The sequence below is a fragment of the Diabrotica virgifera genome, chromosome 1 (genome assembly GCF_917563875.1).
Source record: "Diabrotica virgifera virgifera chromosome 1, PGI_DIABVI_V3a".
Taxonomy (NCBI): Eukaryota; Metazoa; Arthropoda; class Insecta; order Coleoptera; family Chrysomelidae; genus Diabrotica; species Diabrotica virgifera.
Genome location: NC_065443.1, coordinates 34,848,542 through 34,870,072, shown reverse-complemented (window position 1 = coordinate 34,870,072; position 21,531 = coordinate 34,848,542). Strand labels below are relative to the sequence as shown.

Genomic DNA, 21,531 nt, shown 5'->3' with positions numbered 1-21,531 from the left:
GTCACGATAAACCAAGGTAATTGCTTGTCATCTACGAAATCAAGAACGTGAGTTGCTGCCAGAATTAACAGTATTTATTAAATATACGAAACTAAGTTATTGGCTGAATAAATTGAGTGTTGTTGATTAATGTACTCTAGTTATTCTCATAATTATTATTCAATCATTGTGACAATAACCAAATACATTCATCAATGTCTAAAAGTTCGTTGAAACAACAAATTAAAATGTTGTGACAACGAAATACTATTTAGTAATCACTGTTATTCAATATTACGAACTAAATTTTTTTGAGTGTAGATATGTTAGCAGATACTTTGCTTTCTAGAGGAGAAATCTCGCTAGAGACTTTATTTTCCAACGATGTGATATCACCTGAAACGTTGGCCACATCGGAAGAAACTTTCGAAATATCATAAGAAGCACTGTTTTACAAAGATGTTCTATCACCTAAAGCTTTGTTTCCTAATTTCGAAATCCACGAAAGCAAAACAGCATGCTTGTTCTCAAACACATAAGTTTCTGAATCGTGCTATTAGTCGCATATTATATATAGTCGCCATTTTGAATGCCCTCCATTTTTGTAAAAGGCAAAATCTGGGATGGCCTCATATCTAAAGTTGAGCTTTTATACAGTGCGCTGGAATAAGTGTTAGCCCCCTTATTAACTTATTTATTTTTAGCACATAAGCAAAACGCTTGGAGACGTCGAATTTTAAAATAATCATAGTATATTATAGCATCGATATTTCGAACTTTACGCGATCCCTCTTCAGGTGACAGGCATAACTTTGATTTTTTAAACGGGAAGTACATCATGTGCTACCTCGTTTAAATGCTTTTGAAATACTGATTACAAAACTGTATAATACTTTAATCCTATTTGAGGGCGTAGGCGCAAAATTTTTGAATTATTTTTAAATGTATTTTAAACTAATAAGTATTTTTAAAAAATTTAAACGCAGAATCAAATGTTACAGCATTATCGAGGATAAAGAGTACCTAAGAACTTCTATAATGTTTATTGTAATAAATCACAGTGGTAAGAAAAAGAGAAAATTTAGTCTGATTTTTAATTTCAAATATATTATTCAAAAGAAACTTTTTTTTTATTCTAAGGGACTTTCAGTTCTCCATAAAAACCTAGTCTTTCATTCTGCGTTTAAATTTAAAAAAAATACTTATTAGTTTTCTCAGAATTCGAAAAAAATGAATGTGTTTAAAAAAAATTCGACCGAAATTTTGCGCCTACGCTCTCAAATAGAAGTAAAGTATTATACATTTGTGTAATCAGCATTTCAAAATCTTTTAAATGAGGTGTCACACGACGTACTTTCCCATTTAAAAAAGTAAAATTATGCCTGTCACCTAAAGAGGGATTGCGTAAAGTTAGAAATAATATATGTCCGAGCTTTTCGCTTTTGTGCTCAAAATAAAGAAGTTGATAAGGGGGTTAATAAAGAAGTTAACAATTTATATACTTCTATCATTAAATGCACAATTGTTTTACATATCCGCTGCACTGTTATGCCAAATTGTATTCCAAAATCAGTCATTGATCTGTGTTGCATAATTCATAAGATAAAAGTAAAATTTGTTCCTATTTATTTAAACACTGTCTTTAATATTATCTAATTTAACAGTCTATAAAAACAATAGTCTTGTTTTTACATACTTCGTAACTAATAATAAAAAAATACTAATACTAATGAAAAAATACTAAGAAACAAAAAAGTTTTAAAAATACTATATTTAGCTAATGTTACCACAATAATAATTTAATTGGAACATACACAAAAGTTTGCAGGGGGGGGGGGGGAGTTTAAGGGAAAAAAACTCAATAAGATTTTTTTGGGATGTATAAATTTCACTGTCATTTTTTTAAGATGTTCCTTCCATAAGAATGCCACATGTCTATTTTCAATAAGAAATCTCTAATAGTGTTCGATATATTGAAAAAAAAATCTATTTTCATTTTGAAACTTCAAAGGGCTGTAAATTTTTTTGTGTGTATATTAATTGTACTTAGGTAAGTTAGGTTCAATTGAACTATTTTTGGTCCCTGAATATGTGATTTAATTTATGGCTTGCATTTTTGTTACACCCTGTATAATATATGTTCTTAGAACATACAGTAAGAGCCAACCTACTAGGCACATAGGAACATTGGGCTATTATATACAGTCCTGGACCCTTCACTTGTTACAATGTTTTGTTTATTTTTATGTCTAGTGACGTTTAGAACGTCAAGAAATGCATAGAAACCTGAATATTAACATAATAGTTGTCATTTTGTTAAAATTGTAAAAGTTTTCAAGTATTATAATATTCTTGGTGTTTTAAAAATTTTATTTTAAAGCAGAGTAATAATACTGTTAATAATTAATGTATTTTCTGTATGGAAAAACAATTATTTTGAATAGTTTTTTGACAGTTTTTTGAAATAAAACTCACACAGCTCAATCATTTTCCCTTCCAAATCCTGAAAGTCTAAACGACTACTTCGTTAATGTGAGTAAAAATATAACATCAACAATTTTGCCGCAACAAGATCCTATTTCCTATCTTCCTAATTCAAGACAGGTCTCGAATTCATTCTTTTTACGACCAGTCGATAACTCTGAACTTATCCAAACAATCAATTGTATCAAAAGCAAATCATCCTGTAGTACTGATGGACTATCTATAAAAATTTTCTCTAATCTCACAGAAAATGTGTTGGAAATCCTTCTCTCACTAATTAATGATTCCTTCGAAAAAGGTAAATTTCCAGAGTGCCTAAAGACAGCCATTATTATTCCTCTTCATAAGGGTGGCGAAAAATCTGATGCCTGCAACTATAGACCTATTGCCTTACTACCGGTGCTCTCCAAAATTATTGAGAGACTCATTAAAACTCGACTTATGTCCTTTATCGTTGATAACAACATTTTATCACAAAATCAGTTCGGCTTTTTAACAAATAAATGTACCACTGATGTCATGTTTTCTGTACTACATGAGGTTTACCAAGCACTAAACAATAATCTTTACACTGCCACTGTTTTCTGCGACTATGCCAAAGCTTTTGATTGTGTAAATCACGACATCGTGATTACAAAACTAAATTTCTATGGAATTCGAGGTATTTCTTTGAATTGGTTCCAATCCTACTTGAATAATCGGAAACAACTAGTTAGAGCAAATGATACTGACTCTAGTCTCAAAAACATCGTCTGTGGAGTACCACAAGGTTCAGTATTGGGTCCTATACTGTTCCTTATCTTTATAAATGACATTACTAATTTAAAAATCAATGGGAAAATTTTTCTTTTTGCTGATGATACCAGTATCACTTGGAGCAACTCAACTATTGCATCTCTTCATGAAACTATAACTTCGGATCTACTGACGATAAAGACCTGGCCTGACTCTAATTTACTCTCTTTTAACGTAAATAAAACAGTAGCATTATCCTATAAAGGAGCTCTTCAACCTTTGCCACTTCATAACAGCCAGATCAGTACCGTTGATTCTGTAAAATTTCTTGGTATTTTTTTAGACAGCAACCTCAAATGGTCCCTTCATATCGATTCGTTAAGTAAGAAACTCGACTCAGCTTGCTATGCAATACGATCTGTCTCAAGGGAACTCAATTTAGCATCTTCTAAAGTAACATATTTTTCGTTGTTCGAGTCTCATCTTCGATATGGTCTTCCTTTTTGGGGTTCTAGTACAGCTGCTCAATTTGATGTCATTTTTAGATTGCAAAAAAGAGCAATAAGATATTTGTTTGGCCTCAGAAGATCTACACATTGCAGAAGTTACTTCAGAGATCACGAAATTTTAACACTTCCATCTTTATATATTCTAGAAACGGTTTGTTTAATTCATGTCTTTCCATCAAGGCCTAATCATCTTTACTCCACAAGAAATTCAATTTTTGATATTTATTTACCGATTCCATCCACTGAGTTAGTAAAGAAATCTATATTATATTCCGCAAAGAAACTGTACAATCATCTTCCGTTACAACTTAAATCTGCAACATCTTTCCCTAAGTTCCGAAAAATGACAAAAGCCTATCTATCCAAAAGACCATATTATTCAATAGAAGAATTTCTTAATGAATAACTAAGAAAATTGGGTTCCATGCGCAGTAGCATGTCAGTTCCTTATGTTGTACCTATTTTATTTTATTTGTTGGATGTTCAATTTACAATTTATATATGTTTTGCAATAAATTGTTTTTGTCTTGGCTTTTATATCTTATACTGTACATTGTTGACGATTTATCTAATTTTAGTAAATTGTAGTTGTTATTTGTTATTTATATTATGTTTTTCTTTTGACTATATGTAAGCTTTGTCCATAAAATTGTAAAAATTTTCAGTGGCAATAAAGCATATTTCTATTCTATTCTATTCTATAGTAACATGACAGCGATAAAAGTCACATCTGAGAACGGACCGTTTTAGCCCATAATCATAGCAATTAGGTACCTACCCATACCCATGTATCTAGTACGGTGGCGTTTACTGTGAATGTGCATTGTTGTACCGATTATATAGTTTATTGGAATACAAAGCTGCCCAAATGATATTTGACGCTAGAGGAGGCCTCTTACCAAAACCAAACTGCGTCCGGCCCAGCTCCAGCGGCCTTCAATTTAACAGTATCGGAAATTAGTCAATTAGTTACACTTTGTAAGGACGTTCCATGTATTAATTTTTGCCGTTACCCACTTCCATTCACCCACTTGCCACATAAATTAGCTGCTTGTACAATTTCAACCGGTCTCGACTTCGACTTTAGAATAAGCCATAAAAAAGTCCCAAATTATTTCTTCAGGGCCAATACGTAAGACCTTATTATTAATTTGTTTTTTTGTTAAGTTTCATTTTCTCTTATTTATGAGCTAATATTTATAGGCGAGGAAATAAAGCGTTACACCTCTAACTGTTTTAATGTAAGACGGATCGTTATGAAACCTTTTACATTCGATGCGGGAGAGCTTCAAGAAAATTATTGACCAATTGGAATGAAGTACAAATGAAAATTGCATTGTTGTAGTTGAAAAATGCATTTTCTAAAGTGCGTCTCAAAGTGTTCACAAAATAAGAATTCACAACTCGAAAAATAGTCATGGAAATGAGTTCAATTTTCATACTCGGGGGATTTTTGAGGTCGCTGAATACGAACAGGGTATCGGGTCGGCGAAGCTGTAAGGGGTACCTGGTGCCCGGCATTTGAAACTTGTTTCCTGAGCACGAATAGTGCTGCGGCGATAATCTACGAGGTACCTGGTGCCCGGTATCTACGCCATCTCATGGAGTTTTATGGAAATTCGGTATAAAATTCAACAGTGAGTAACAATAGTGTTAAGTAATTTTAATTCAGAGCGGAAATTTTGAAAAAATAATAGATAAATAAAAGCACGTCTCACGTGCGACTACATATGTTTAAACAGGTTTAGCAATTCTACCTGCCACTGGGTCAATACACCACTTCCACGTCATTTGGTTGCCACGTTGGTGAGCGCCTTGCCTTCGTATACATTAGAGGTTCCTACATGAGAGAATGTGACACCTAGATATTTAAAAGTTTTAAAATTTTTAACAGCACTATTCTCAAGTCTGAGTTTCTCTTCAAGATGACCGAACATCATAAGGTATGTTTTCATTAGATTAATTTCCAGGCCAAATTCAGTCAACTGTTCAAGTAATTTGCTCATCATATATGGGTTGAATCGTCCAGATCAGCTGCAATGGTCATTTGATCGTCAGCAAATACGCTGTGGTAATCCCATCCCGCCTAATTTTGTTCTTCACTCTGTTGAGGTAACATTGATGTACACTTTAAATAAAGTAGGTGTAATGCAGCAACCTTTATAATTGTAGAACTCTATGTTTAATGTAGGGTACAATTGTATGTTTATTGTCCTGTTGTTGCAAGGCTGGCCACAGTCGCGAGAGTGGGATACTATCATGTGACTTTTGGAGGATTGCGAAACTTAGGTGGACGGATCTTCTCTTTTTTGATGTTTTTTCAATAGGCTGTCTTAAAACAAACATATTACCTATAATCAATACATGAACTTCCAGCTCTAACACTACTTTTCTCTGTGTTTTCCCCTTTTACACATCGGGTAAATATAGTTGTTAGTACTTCAAATACTCGTCTCCAAGGGCTGCCTTACTTAACTCAACTGGAGAGTTACTGGGTCCAGGAACTACTTCGTTTTTCTTTTGTTGGACGGCCTTTTTAACTTCTACAGGGGATACGTCGTCATCTTCTGTGAAGTCGCCAATTAAAATTAGTGGGTTATTGTTTGAAAATATATTTTTCCCTGTGCTTTTTTAGCAGATACTTGTAATATTCTTTTCAATCTTCTTCTTTACGTGCCATCTCCGCGACGAAGGTTGACAATCATCATTGATATTCTAACTTTTGACACTACAGCCCGAAACATTTCAGTTGAGCTGCATCCAAACTATTCTCTGAGGTTTCTCAACCAGGACATTTTTCTTCTACCTTCCTTGATCTTTCCCTGCATAATTAATTTTAGTAATTCATATCTGCCACCACGTGTTTTATGACCCAGATATTGTAGTTTTCTTATTTTAATGAAATCCAATACCTCCCTGCTGTTATTTGTTTTTCTTAGTACTTCTTTATCGGTTATTCTGTCCACATTCTTAGATATGTCCACATTTTAAATGCTTCCAATCGATTAAGACATTGTTTATAAAGGGTTCATGTCACTACATTATACAAAATAACAGGAAATACATTACACTTTAGTACTCGTTTTCTAATATTTATGCTGAAGTCTCTACTACATAATATTTCTTTCATATTGTTGAATGCACTTCTAGCCTCCTTTCAAATATGTGCTCCAATAATTAACGAAGTACTTTTATATTCCTTAGTGTCTGTTCTAAGATCTGTTTATATTTTCATATTTTACTGGTTTCCCCCACAGTTATTTATCTAAGAGCATCTCTTTTTCCACATATTATTTTTTGCTTTATTTATTTCTTTTTTACCTCTATTCTGACAGTAATGAATTCTTTAAGATCATTTGTAGCATTTGTCCTTTGCGATTTCTAATACTGTCAGAAATGTGAATACATTTTCGTTGTTTTAAATTGACCTTAGTTTGATAATCTGGATACCAACCATATGGGCATGGTCACCTCACGTAAGGTGATATAAACTTGGCACGCATTTCGTGTGATTTGATCTCTTAAGGCTATTTGTTGTGAGATTTTATTAAGCCGCAAGTCTATGTAAATACGCTACAAATCACGGAGACCCACAAAGCCAACATATACCATGTCATCTTTTAAGTTCAGCCTGATTTATGCGCCACTGTCATGTAAAATTGAATATTTCGGATATGCGCCAACCAGCGAAGCTGAGGCGGATATTTCAACGATGTTGTAAATTCGATAAAAATATTTTTGGCATCGAGAGGCCTTTCAGACAAACAAACTGTGTTTATTATTATTTTATTTAAATTAATGATGGGAATTGCTTAATTAGTCTATTGATTTTGTATTTTAGAAATTAACTACAATGTTAACGAGGTTTTATTATTTCATATAGTCAATGGACCTCCAAATATGAAAAAGCCGTGGAGTGCTACCATTTAAAGGGGTGCGTTTTTGAGAAAGGGGTGAATTAGTACCTGGGTACAGGGTGCATTATGGTGACCTCTATGCACTTTTGGTACAACCATGTGTGCAGGAAAAGTGTTCTAGATTAAATTTACTATCAAAATATCACCTCTTAAAGTCAAAATGATTTTTTAATACAATAAAAAAAATAGCAAAAAAACACGAAAGAAAGCAATTTTGTTTTTTGCCTCATAACCTTTTTACACGGGAATAAAGGTACAGGTATCGCTTCACACAAAAGAACCTCCATGGTTTCAAAACATTTAAGCAAAATCAAGTGTTTTATTTATAACAGACCGCAAACCCAGGAATCAAAAATCGTTAAAAGTATAAAACTTTCAATAATAATGTCTTGCTTAAAAATAGTCATACAACCTTCTATAATAGACCATTTTAAAGGCAAAAAACTTCTCTTCCTACTAAATATACCTACCTAAAACTGCGTAGAAAAAAGTTACAAAACAATAATAGGGAAAATGACCCAAAAAATCTGTGAGTGGGGAAATTTCAAAAATCATATTTCGGAAATTTTAAATCCTAAAGACTTCTACAAAACGTCATTTTAAAGAGGAAAGACGAAAGTTTTTTTTCTGCGAAGTAATACCTATACCTACATATATCCTCGTAGAAAAGAGTTAAGGAGCAAAAAACAAAATTGCTTTATTTCTTGGTTCTTTTTTTGGATATATTTTTGTAACAAAAAAAATATTTTTTACCTTAAAAGATCATATTTCGATAGTAAATTTATTCTGGAACAGTTTTTCTGTAGACGTGTTTGTACAAAAAGTGCATATAATTCACCCTAATGCTAGGGACTAAATCACCACATTCTCAAAAATCATCATATGAAAGAATAAAACTCCGTTAACGTTGTAGATCCTTGTAGCTCTCTTTAAAAAGTTCTCTTTAAATAAAAGTTTTTCGATCGAATTTCCTTTGTAAAACATACCCTAAAACTCTCTATCAGATCATGCCAAACATCGATACAAGTAACAATAAAAAATATAGTGTGTTTAGACAATTTTATCAAAAATGTAAGGGATGCCCGTTTTTCGTACCGGTGAGTGTCTATTATAATACACTAGTAAGAAATAAGTTCTGTTAATGATTTTTTAGTAATCGCTGCTAATTCTTTACTTAAGACGAATAACAAAACGAAAATAAAGTAAATATGCGAATGAAACAGATTCTTCGTGTTGTTCAAATAGGTACATAAAGTTTTCATTAATTGATTTCTGTAAGTTGCATTTTATTTTCTTTATTCATCGATGTCTGCTAGTTTCTCTGAAAGCGTCTTTTTATTGCCGAATGTAGACCTTTTTTTGTAATTTAATGAATTCTGGAAAGAATGTTTTAAAAGTAGCTTCGATTTTCTTTAATTGGAATAAGGTACAAAGACTAGAAACTGTAGATGTTCGGTACCAACCGAATAAATTTTTTATTTTAAGATATTTCTTATTGGTAAAACCTTTGCACCGATATCGATAGTATAGAAACTTCAAATCTGATATAATATTTAAAACATTCGACGTTATAGCGTTATGAGTTCAGTCAATATAATATTATAATATACAGGGCGTAACAAAAATACAGGTCATAAATTATTATATCACTTATTCTGGAACCAAAAATAGTTCGATTGAACCTAACTTACCATAGTAAAAATGTGCACACAAAAAGAGTTACACCCCGTTGAAGTTACAAATTGAAAATCGATTTTTTTTAATATATCGAAAACTATTAGAGACTTTTATAGAAAATGGACATGTGGCATTCTTATGATAGGAATATTTAACTCCTCCTCCAAACAATTGTCTTCGATCGGTATAAAACCCTTATCGTTCTCCATACTTAATATACTATTACCGCCGTAATAATTTATTCGGAACGTACACATACATTTGGGCGGTTTAAAGTGATAAACTCCCATAAAAATTTTATGTAAACATATTAAAAAAGCCGCATCTCAATAAAAAATGGATTATCGAAAAAATACTAAGAGACAAAAAAGTTTTAAAAACATTATTTTTAACTAACGGTACCACAATAATATTTTAATTGGAGCGTACACAAAATTTTGAGGGGGTTTAAGGAAACAAAACCCTATAAAATTTCGCTGTTATTTTTTTTAAATGTTCCTGTCATAAGAATGCCACCTGTCTATTTTCAATAAAAAATCTAAGAGTTTTCGACATATTATGGAAAAAAATCGATTTTCATATTGTAAATTAAAAGGCTGTAAATTTTTGTGCATATTTTTGTACTAAGGTTAGTTAGGTTTAATCGATTTATTTTGGTCCTAGAATATGTGGTTTAATTTATGACCAGCATTTTTGTTACATCCTGTATACTGATTGCAAAAAAATATTTTGTATTTGGTTATTTATTTGGATCAAAAGGGTTTCTTTGTAAGTCTGATCTAAAAATAATATTATATATTTATAAATTTATATGTTAGTTATATTTAAAATTATAGGGCCCGGATAGCTCAGGTGGTAGTATGTCTGACTTCCACGCAGGTAGGCCGGGGTTTGAAACCCAGAGCCGGCGAGAACATCTAGACATTTTAAAAATGTCTGTAGGCCCCATGTCGACTCGGCCCAAGGTTCATAGATAGGGGGTAGATTGTCTCGTTACTATGTGGGCGGAAGCGAGGGGGAGGGGAATATCTACGTCACTCGTACGACAAAATCTAATTTGGCAGTTGTTTGTGGTTTTGTTTCCGTATATTTTTGTGAAATTTTCTTATAATATCGTTTATTTGTTTAATGATTGTTAAGTTTTTAAGTATATAAGGACAATATTAATATAAATACTAATTTAGGTCCTAAACAACGGCAGTAATGATATTATGTGAAATGTGTTTTCGTAGCCGTGATATAAAGGTTAGTTTAACAATAATTATAATATGTAGTTTTGTCTAATAATGAAATGTTTTTTAGAAGAGTGTCGGTAACATTTGTAGCATAGCTATATGTAAAAGCAACTCCAAAATTCCTGAACCAGATGGAAACAAAATAATGGTTTTTTACATTTCCCAAATACCTTAACATTCAGTCGTGTGATGGATGACCGAAGTTAAGTTTAACGTTTGAGTTAAAGTTAACCCTTAAGTACTAACACCCCGTCTCTCAGACGGCATCGCTTGTCGAAAGTGGGATATTTTCCTTTCTAGAAAATTTTGAAGGTCACCCGTTTATGACTTTTCAAGTTGGATTGTTCTTTAGTAGTATTGAATTCGGCAATGTGCTGCAGGTTGTTATTCGAAAGATATTTAGGCTCAAAATGTGATTTCCGTCTAATAGACGGGGTGTTAGTGTTTGTGCCCAGTTTGTCATTACACATAATGTGCCCCAGTTCGTCAAAAATCATCAAATAAGGGAATAAAGACCCTTAGGAAACTCTTTTGAAATGGTTTGATGAGGTAGAAGACGACCTAAGCGAAGTGGAATCAATTTGTGATGAAAATGTTGTCACTGACTACCATTGCTACACTGTACTAATTGTAGTACCTGTCAGTTTTTTTTTGTTTTAACATTTTTTAAAAACCTTTTTATTTTAATTTTTCTTACTCTTTGTTTAACTTGATTATAAATTTTTATTAAGATTCTTTAATTTGTTTCATTTTTAGCACACTTTTTTTCAGGAGTAAAAAGGTACACAAACAATCCTTCCACTCTTGTTATAATGTTTTTTATTTTAATAAGTACATAAAAACTATATTAATTACTGTGTTTTTTAGATAATCAATACTTTCAGTAAGTCACTGAGATATTTTTTTGCATTAAAATATTTAACAAAAACAAAAATTACCACTAAAATATTAAACCCGTCTGTCAGGCGGTTAGTTAGTGTTTACGCCATTACTTTAAGATGTTAGTACTTAAGGGTTAAGATAACTCTCAGGAATAACGTGCTCATAACTGTATAGGTAAAATTTGATGTGATGTATCGCTCCCAGTTATGAAATAGTTATATAATCAACGTTATATTAGAAAGAAGTTTTGAGGAACAAATTTTGAAGTAACAAAGAGAACCTTATGTACAAATAGTACAAGTTGGAGTTAGCGCGAGAGATTGTTCCGAACATACCCGTCGTCGGCTACTGCCGATGACCGAACAGCAAACAGCTGTTTGGGTTCCTTGGTGTTTCTAAGTTGCTTTCAAACGGTAGATAGAAACAGGGTTGCCAGATTGGTGTATTTTGCCAAAATTTTGGGTTAATTTGAAAGCGTCTATTGAAATTTTTCCAAGCAGAAATTGTAGTGGGATTTTTTGGGGGCCGAAAATTATGGATGATTTTAAAGGGTCATGGTAAATTAAATTTGCGAATGTACATAGAACTGTATATTATACTCGCATATAATCGAAGACGATAGGAACTATGAATTATTTCCATGGCCCTCGTTGATATTGCAGTATGAATTTTGCTTTACTGTTCTCTTCATTTGACTAATAATTTATTAAAATGCGGCAACAATTTAAATTTGGGGACTTTGGGGTATTTGAGCTTCAATTTCAGGGAATTTCAGTTTCTAAGTGGGGGATTTATAAAATATCATCTGGCAACTCTGGATAGAAAGCCCAGTAGGTACTTAAAATAAAATTTCAACTGATATCGCTCGATTTGATTTTTGTATAATTTTTAAAATTGTATTACCCTTCTATTCTTAATTATTAAATTACTAGCTTCTAAATTCACTTGATTTCTGTCTAAAAACAAGTCAAAAGATGAACCTAACCTTGCATAACTACAGAGTTATCTCATAACTTGAGGTTTAACCTCGCGTTATAAAGTGACCAGATAACTCAAGAACTGTCAAGAAATAACGCAAATAGTTAAGTTAAGTATGATACATCACACCAATTCGATGGTTATAACATAACTACAGGATAACTTTACGTTAACGATAACTTCGGTCATCCATCACAGGGCTGATTATCAAACAATGGATAATAAAATGTTGCCATAAAGATGAATGGACCTCTAAACATAAGAAAATATGTAGAAAACACTTCCTCGTGTCTGAATATGTTAATATTATGTTGTGTTTTTTGTACTTTAATCTAATAATAAATAATTAGTATTTATAATATTCGATCTTTTGTTGTTCCATACCAATAAAAATGATAAAAATGCTGCACATTCCCACATTCCACGAAAAACATAATAAGCAAGTAACCTACATATTAGTATTTTTGCTTTTTTCCTTTTTTTTGGTTTTTGTGCGAATTTAACTGTTTTGTCCATTTAAAACACACATAATAACTGTTAAATCAATTCTAGTTTTTTGTCAGCAGACTATTGATTTTTAAGGGAAAAATGGATATACATAATTACAAATATAAAAACCACTTAATATACTTATACCCAAGAAAATCCCAAAATATATTTCCAAACTTAAGTTTTTGAATCATTTATTAGCATTGAAACTTACGACAATTTTCAAATTGTACGGGTGACGTATTCCCGCCTTTAAAAAGCGAACATTTGATTGGTCTAAAGTTAGAAGGTATGCAATAATCTATTAACCTTGGACTTAGCCTGAATAAAAATAAAAGTAAGACCAGGGTAAAACCAGGGGTAATAATAGGCGGTTGAAGTGAAGCACTGACGCTGTTACCTTCCTTGTATACCGAAGGCCCTAGATATAGCAGAATATCCTGCTATAATCTCAAAGCCGCGTTAGCGGTATAAAACGGGAGACTATTATTATATATTTTTATAGGTTTTTACGTGTCTAGCTGTTCTCGTTGCCGCTGGGATTCGAATCCTGGCCTATTACCTGAGCTACTCCTACCGTCATCCTACCGTCTGAGCTACTCCGGCCCATAGAGAGAAAGAGAGAAAATGTTGTTCTGAAGCAATTTCCTTGTGGCATTTTTATAATCAACTATTTTTAATGGGAAATAAGCCAAAATTTTTCCCAAAAAAATGATTTTATTAACTTTTCGAAGCCCAAATCTGGTTTCGTTGCCAAAATACAAAATACTACTAAAATAAACAAAAATGTTGTTGCTAAGTAAAAAAATTCTTCTAATAATTTATTTAATCTGACTCATTTATATTGGCAATTCAGACGTATATTATATATTTTAAAGTAGAAGACTTTAAAATGATATCGCCAATATTTATTAGTTCCGTTCCTGGGACGACTTTACTAAAAAATAGCTTATTCGATTACATGAAATCAATCCCAACTCAAGAATATCCGTCACAAAAAATCATAGCATGTGATCTGTCTTTAAAAAGACAACCAAATGCAACGATGACAGTAAAAATTTTCGTTAGAGATTCCATAGTAAATCACGATGGAAAACCAGGAAAAAAAAACCTCGTGATACTATCCCGACATCGTAAGTATTTGGTCTTACATTTAATTCACTTTCAAAATTCACAGAAATAATACGAGGAAAATATCAATACCATAATATATATAAAAGGACTATCCGAGAAACTTAAAACAATAGGAAATAAATTCAACATTTCAACAATATTCAAAACAACAAACACATTGAGATCTATTCTATCTAAAACTAAACCTAACAATGAACAAGAAATAACAAAGAATTGCATTTATAAAATACCTTGTGAATGCGAACAATTTTATTTAGGTGAAACATCAAGAACATTACAAGAAGTGAACATCAGTCTTATAACTAAAATAGAGAATTTGATAGATCTCAAATATGCCAACACGTATGGGATAATGAACATAGAGTTCAGTGGAGAGATTCAAGTATAGTCCTGAAAGAATCAGATAGTAAAAAGAGAAAAATCAAAGAAGCGGCTCTAATTATGCTAAATGAAACCAATTGTGTCGCAAATTCTTCTGTAGAGAGCAGTAGAATGTGGTTACCCATACTGAAAGAGGAAGTCAATAGAAAGAAAATACCATGATTAGTAAGTTAATACCATATCGAGTTAGTACAAATTTTGTATTGTAGTATTACTTATTGTATATCTATGTATTATTAATATTATTTATAATTTAAACATATTAAGGTCAGAATTTGGTATTAGTTTTTTTTAAAGTAAATTAAATGTAAGACCAAATACTTACGATGTCGGGATAGTATCACGAGGTTTTTTTTCCTGGTTTTCCCTCGTGATTTACTATGGGATCTCAAACGCGAGAATTTTACTGTCATCGTTGCATTTGGTTGTTTTTTAAAGACAGATCACATGCTATGATTTTTTTGTGACGGATATTCTTGAGTTGGGAACTATCTCTTAGTAAAGTCGTCCCAGGAACGCAACTCATAAATATTGGCGATATCATTTTAAAGTTATGACTCACGACTCATAAATGAGTCAGATTAAATAAATTATTAGAAGAATTTTTTTACTTAGCAACAAACATTTTTGTTTATTTTAGTAGTACTTTGTATTTTGATAACGAAACCCGATTTGGGCTTCGAAACGTTAATAAAATAATTTTTTTGGTAAAATTGTGGCTTATTTCCCATTAAAAATAGTTGATTATAAAGAAAGAGAAATTTATAAAATGGCATTATATCCCAGTCGAGATAGCATTTGACCTTGCATGCCGAGCTGTGCCAAATTTTATTTTTCTTATCTTTAGGGGAAATCAATAGTAGTATAAATTTAAAATCTCAACTGAATTCCACCGTTGCTTTAGCGGTCATTTTGATTTTAAACGAGAAGAGTTTTTGCTCAATATCTCCGCTATGTTCGACTGAAAATATGAGAACTAAAATTGTGGGAAATGTGATTTTCTATACTTTTTTTTATTATAATTTTTTCGTGCGGTCGCTATTTTCTGAGTTATGGAGGAACATAATGACAGTTAGACCATAATTATTGAATTATCTCTTTAATTATCAGTTTACAACAAAAATGTGCCTATTAGACAAAAATGAGGAGAATTAAAATTTAAACAAATGTGACATTTTTCATTTTTTTTGCTAAAATCGATATTTTTAAGGTACTTTATATTTAAGTGTGCGCTAAAGGCGCGAGCGTAAGACCTGATTGGTTTTATAGCAATCATTGTTTTTGTTCAACATCTCCGCCATTTTCAACTTTTCGACAAAATGTGTATGGACTGATATTATTGCAATTGCGATTTACTACAATTTTTCGAAGAGAACCAGTGGTAGATCTACGAGGGGGCGGGAATGTGGAAATTTTCCCCAACAGGGTCCAAAATTAAAAAAAAAAATGAAATTGAAAATGGTTATTTATTTTTGATTTACACGTTTACTCTGATTAGGGTACGAGGAGAACCATTCTCGTTGGAACTTTACCGCGCTGAGCAGGTGGGACGTGAATTATAAATTGTAATATTCCCTCATTTTCTTTAGTATCAGCATCCGTTATGACTTGCAAATTTTAGAAGCCTCGGATGTGTAACCAGAGAAGGTTCCCATTGTTTTCAATCTGCTGGGATTTAGAGTAATATTTTTAGTGTTACTTTATGTGCTATTAGATTGAAAATTTAGTCTTTTGCTAGCAGTTGCCGCTAGGACATCCCTGCCATTTCGTTCATTGCAATCCGTGACTGCACGCCGGGTTTGTCCTGGTTAGGTCAGAGAGAGCAGCATAATATGTGCCTCTTGATGAGAGACTAACAAGTTTCGAAACCGGTAGAGGTTCTTGCTGCACTCTCTGATTGAACTAGAATATAATGCGGCTGTAGTTTCGTGTTGAAACGGAATTGAAAATGGTTATTCATTTTTGATTAAAAAAAATTGTTGAAAACATGAAAATATATTAGCTGACGTGAAACTTAAAATGTCAATAGACAAATTCAGCCAATAAACCCGCTAGTAATTAAAATTAATTGAATTTAATGGATATAAGTTATTACTTATGTCTTTTATATAGTTTGGTTGGTGTTTCATTGGAAGTTTCAAAAATTGTATAAAATTTATTATTATACAATATATTTATATAATTTATATAATATTATTTATATTATTTATATAATATATTTTAGAAATATTATTTCTCTTTATTTTTGTTTATATTCAATTGCTTCCCCTCTGCTTCCACTATTTTCTCCCTTAACTCGGAAAATATCGATCGCATAAAAAAATGTACAAAAGAAATTTTAGGAAATTGCATTTTCGATAATTTTAGTTTCTAACATTTTTGTCGAAAAGTTGTAAATGGCGGAGATAATGATCAACAACGGTTCTCCTTTAAAATTATTATGTCGGCTAACACAAAAGTGGAATTCAGTCGCGGTTTTAAAATAACACTACTATTGACCTCCCCTAATGTTTAGAATTATAAAATTTGGCGCATCTCGGAAACAAGATTTAATTCAATAATTATGTTTCCTCCACCGTCTTTTACTATTTTCCCGCTTAACTCGGAAAATAACAACCACACGAAAAAAATTGTTAAAAAGAAATTATAGGAAATCATATTTTGAACAATTTTAGTTCTGGCTATTTAGGCGGAGATATTGAGCAAAAACGGTTCTTGTTTAAAATCAAAATGGCGGCTCACGCAACGGCGGAATTCAGTCGAGATTTTAAGTTTACACTACTATTGACCTCCCCTAAATGTTAGAAAAATAAAATTTGGTGCAGCTCGGCATGCAAGGTTAAGCTTGTTATTCGTCTAACCCGACTGCACTATTAATGTTTTTTAGCTTTATGCAATATTTTTGAGCTAAAAGTATTTTACGTAATTCTAATGGAATTCCAGTATACTCCGTTAGATCAAAGATCAAAGTTTATTAGAGTTGATGCCATTGCACTTAAAAATGTTCTGAAGATCTGGATTGTACGCGATTTAATATTTTTAAATTCGAATTGCTTGCTGATCCGTATATACATATCTACATAATACACCTTAGTATGTTTTATCCTTTTCTCACACTTACCTTTGATGTCACACCAGTGAGGTGAACACTTTCAGTTCAACTTTCTAAGTTAAACCATTAGGAATACCTAGAACAGAATATAGTAGATCAGGTTAAATACAAAATTTTGATTAATGTAAAATTAGGTGCATTCTTTTTTATTAAAAAAATATGTTGATTATTGAAATTTTGCGAAACTAGCACTTTTGGGAAAAGTAAGATATAAGATACTATTTATAATAAGTTAAATTAGAAGAGAGTGTAATTGAAAATAGACTTTTCTATAGCCGTGCTAAAACAGCCACTTTCCCGCACCAGTGCAGGAAAGTAGAATATAATGGTAATATGGCTTTAAACATTATAAATGCAATAAACTAATAATTAAATATTATTTACTAATTTATATCAAATGTATCTTATTATGTTCATGGTTTACTGATAGACCGGGCAGTATCGTCGCCCGCGCTAGCGAAATTATTCCGATTCGATTTTTTTGCACAAACTTACTCAAAAAGAGGTCCTTATAACATATCCACAGAGTGCCAGGCAGTGCCGTGATCGACAAATTGTTTAAACAATTTTTTTTAAACAAATTCACAAAAATAATTTTTTCCTTTCGAACAATTTTTTGAAATAATTTGAGTCATTCTGAGCAAAAAAGGGCTTTCTCATTTTTCTCTAAAACTGATTGTTTTCGAGTTATATGCGATTAAAAATTTGAAAAATGCGAAAATGGCCATTTTTATGGCTTAATAACTGGATTAAAAATTATTATTATAAAATTCAAAAAGTAACCAAATCAAGTTTCAAACCCCTTCTCTAAGGTTCTGAAGAGATTTTTGTCATTATTTTATTACAATGCTGGTATTTTTAATTATTAACAATTAGCGCTGTAGTCCAGGATGTATCGTCGCCTCCGTTAGTGAAATTATTCTGATTCGATTTTTTTTGCACAAACTTACTCAAAAAGAGGTTCTTATAACATATCCACAGGGTGTCGGGCGGTGCCGTGGTCTAAAAATTGTTTAAATTATTTTTTTTAAACAAATATACAAAAATAAATTTTCACTTCGTACAAATTTTTTTAAGATAATTTGGGGCAGTATGAGCACAAAAGATCTCCTGTGATTTTTCTCTAAAATTGATTGTTGTCGAGTTATACGCGATTTCTTCTTCTTTAGGTGCCGTGTCTGTATTCAGACGTTGGCCGTCATCATGTTTACAATTTCCTGAAATCTCTCTCTATCGGCTGCTGCGCGAAATAATTCTTCTACTGTGCAGCCACACTATTGTCTAATATTACGCAGCCATGAAAGCTTCTTTCGACCAATCCATCTCTTTCCCTCCACTTTTCCTTGTATTATAAGGCGAAGCAGATGGTATTTAGGTCCTCTAATTATATGGCCGAAGTATTCTGTTTTTCTCCTCTTTATGATGCTTATGAGCAGACGTTCCGAATTCATCATTTGAAGAACATCTTCATTGGAAGTGTGCGAAACTCACGATATCTTTAGGATTCGTCGATAGCACCACAATTCGAATGCTTCTATTTTGTTTAGCATTGTGGTTTTTAACGTCCATGTCTCACAACCATACAATAGGATAGACCACACATAACATTTCAGCACCTTCTTTCGAATATTCATTGACAGGTTTCTATTACATAAAACTGGTTTCCAGGTCATAAAAGCCTTCCGTGATATTTCGATCCTAGTTATTATCTCTTCATCAGAGTCACAATTTCCATTTAACCAGCTGCCAAGGTACTTGAAATGATTTACCCGTTCTAACTCCTCTCCATCAAGAGAAAGCTGACCTTGATCTATATTAATCTTTCCAACTGCCATCCACTTTGTTTTTGAAATGTTGATTTTAAGGCCTCTCCGATAGCTTGCTTCACTGACTAGATTTAGTAGTGTGTGAAGATCTTGTAAATTTTCAGCAAGAATGGCTGTATCGTCAGCGTATCTAATATTGTTGATTACTTCTCCGCCTAGCCTTACTCCCTCTTGTCTGTCATCCAAAGCCTTCCTAAAGATTTCTTCAGAATACAGATTAAAAAGGATGGGTGATAAAACACAACCTTGTCGTACTCCACGTTTTATCGGCAGTTTTTCAGTACGACTGTCTCCAATTTGAATAGAGGCTACTTGATTGTAATATAAGTATTTCAGCAGTCTTATATCGTAGTGGTCAAGTCCTGCTGCTTGCAGGCAATCGAAAAGTGTATCATGTTGTACTCGGTCGAATGCCTTCTCGAAGTCGATGAAACAAACATAAACGTTCTTTCGGAATTCACAACTTTTTTGTAATAGAACGCGAATACAAAATAGTGCTTCTCTAGTTCCTAGACCATTTTTAAATCCAAATTGCTTATTACCCATTCTAGTTTCGCACAGAAGGAATACTCGGTTTTGTATAATACGTAAAAGTATCTTAAGTGTGTGACTCATCAAACTGATTAGTCTAAAATCGCTGCATTTGGTGGGCCTGCTTTTCTTTGGTAATGTTATAAACAGTGACTCCAACCAATCATCTGGTAATTTTCCTTCGTTGTAAATTTTGTTAAAGAATGTAGTCAAGTAGGTAATGTTTTCCTCATCCAAAAGTTTAAGTAGCTCAACAGGGATTTGATCTGGTCCAGGTGCTTTATTGTTTTTGGCTTGTTATATTGCTTTTATGACTTCTGACTTCAGTATACTGGGACCTCTGTCTAATTGGTTGTCACAGGTAGTATTTGGAGCATATAGGGGTAGTATTTGGATACGCGATTTAAAATTTGAAAAATGCGAAAATGGCCATATAACTCGACAACAATAAATTTTAGAGAAAACTCACAGTCTCCTCTTTTGCTCAGAATAATTTAAATTATCTAAAAAAAATCGTTCGCAATGAAAATCTATTTTTGTGAATTTTATTAAAAAAAATTGTTTAAACAATTTTTCGACCACGACATCGCCCGGCACCCTGTGGATGTGTTATAAGGACCTCTTTTTGAGTAAGTTTGTGCAAATAAATCTAATCGAAATAGTTTCGCTAACGGGGGCGACAATAAAGTTGGACTATAGCGCTAATTGTTATTAATTAAAAATAGCGGCTTTGTAATAAAATAATGACAAAAATCTCTTCAGGAGCTTGAAGAAGGGGTTTGAAACTTGATTTGGACACTTTTTAAATTTCATAATAATAATTTTTAATCGAGTTATTAAAACTTGAAAATGGTCATTTTCGCATTTTTTAAATTTGTAATCGCAGATAACTTGCAGATTTGTAATCGCAGATCAATTTAATAGAAAAATGACAAGAGACCTTTTTTGCTCAGAATGAGCCAAATTATCTGAAAAAATAATGTTCGGAATAAAAAAATTATTTTTGTGAATTTGTTTAAACAATTTGTCGACCACGGCACCGCATGGCACCCTGTGGATATGTTATAAGGACCTCTTTTTAAGTAAGTTTTTGCAAAAAAATCGAATCGGAATAATTTCGCTAGCGGGGGCGACGATACTGCCCGGTCTATGAAATAAACGTTATAATTCGATGAAATATAGTTATTTTCCTAACTAGTACGGAAAGTGATACTTTCACGTATGAGACTTCCGTTGACCCGAACGACGCGATAGCGGAGTTCGCGCAAGAAGTCGAGTGCGGGGAAGACACTTTCCGAATGAGTTAGGAACAGTATTTTTTCTAGGGCCGTACGTTTGGAAAAAAGCCACAAAAATAGAGTTATATCAATTTTTATTTAGAAGTGAAAATACACAAATTAGTTCTTTGGCCAGGTTGTCAAAACCAAACTTTCAATATAATTGGTTACCACGACGACGATATTGTTTTCCATGACGACGATTCAAAACCATTGTAATTTCATTAAAACATGAACACAATAAGATAAATAATTTGAAATAAATTAGTAAATAATATCTAAATGTTAGATTATTGCATGTATTATAATATATTATAGTGCCATATTACAAGGTTATTTACTTTCACGCACGCCGTGCGGGAAAGTGCAACTTTCGGAAACGAAA

General features: G+C 32.4%; 1 protein-coding gene across 1 annotated transcript in view; it reads right to left on the bottom strand.

Moving 5' to 3' along the window:
* The window catches only part of LOC126882878 (sex peptide receptor), a 1,311,932-nt gene that overhangs the window by 781,017 nt on the left and 509,384 nt on the right, over window positions 1–21,531 (bottom strand). The window contains exon 3 of the mRNA XM_050648043.1: window positions 17,522–17,588. The gene's annotated coding sequence lies outside the window, so the exon portion shown is untranslated. The remainder of the gene's footprint in view (window positions 1–17,521; window positions 17,589–21,531) is intronic.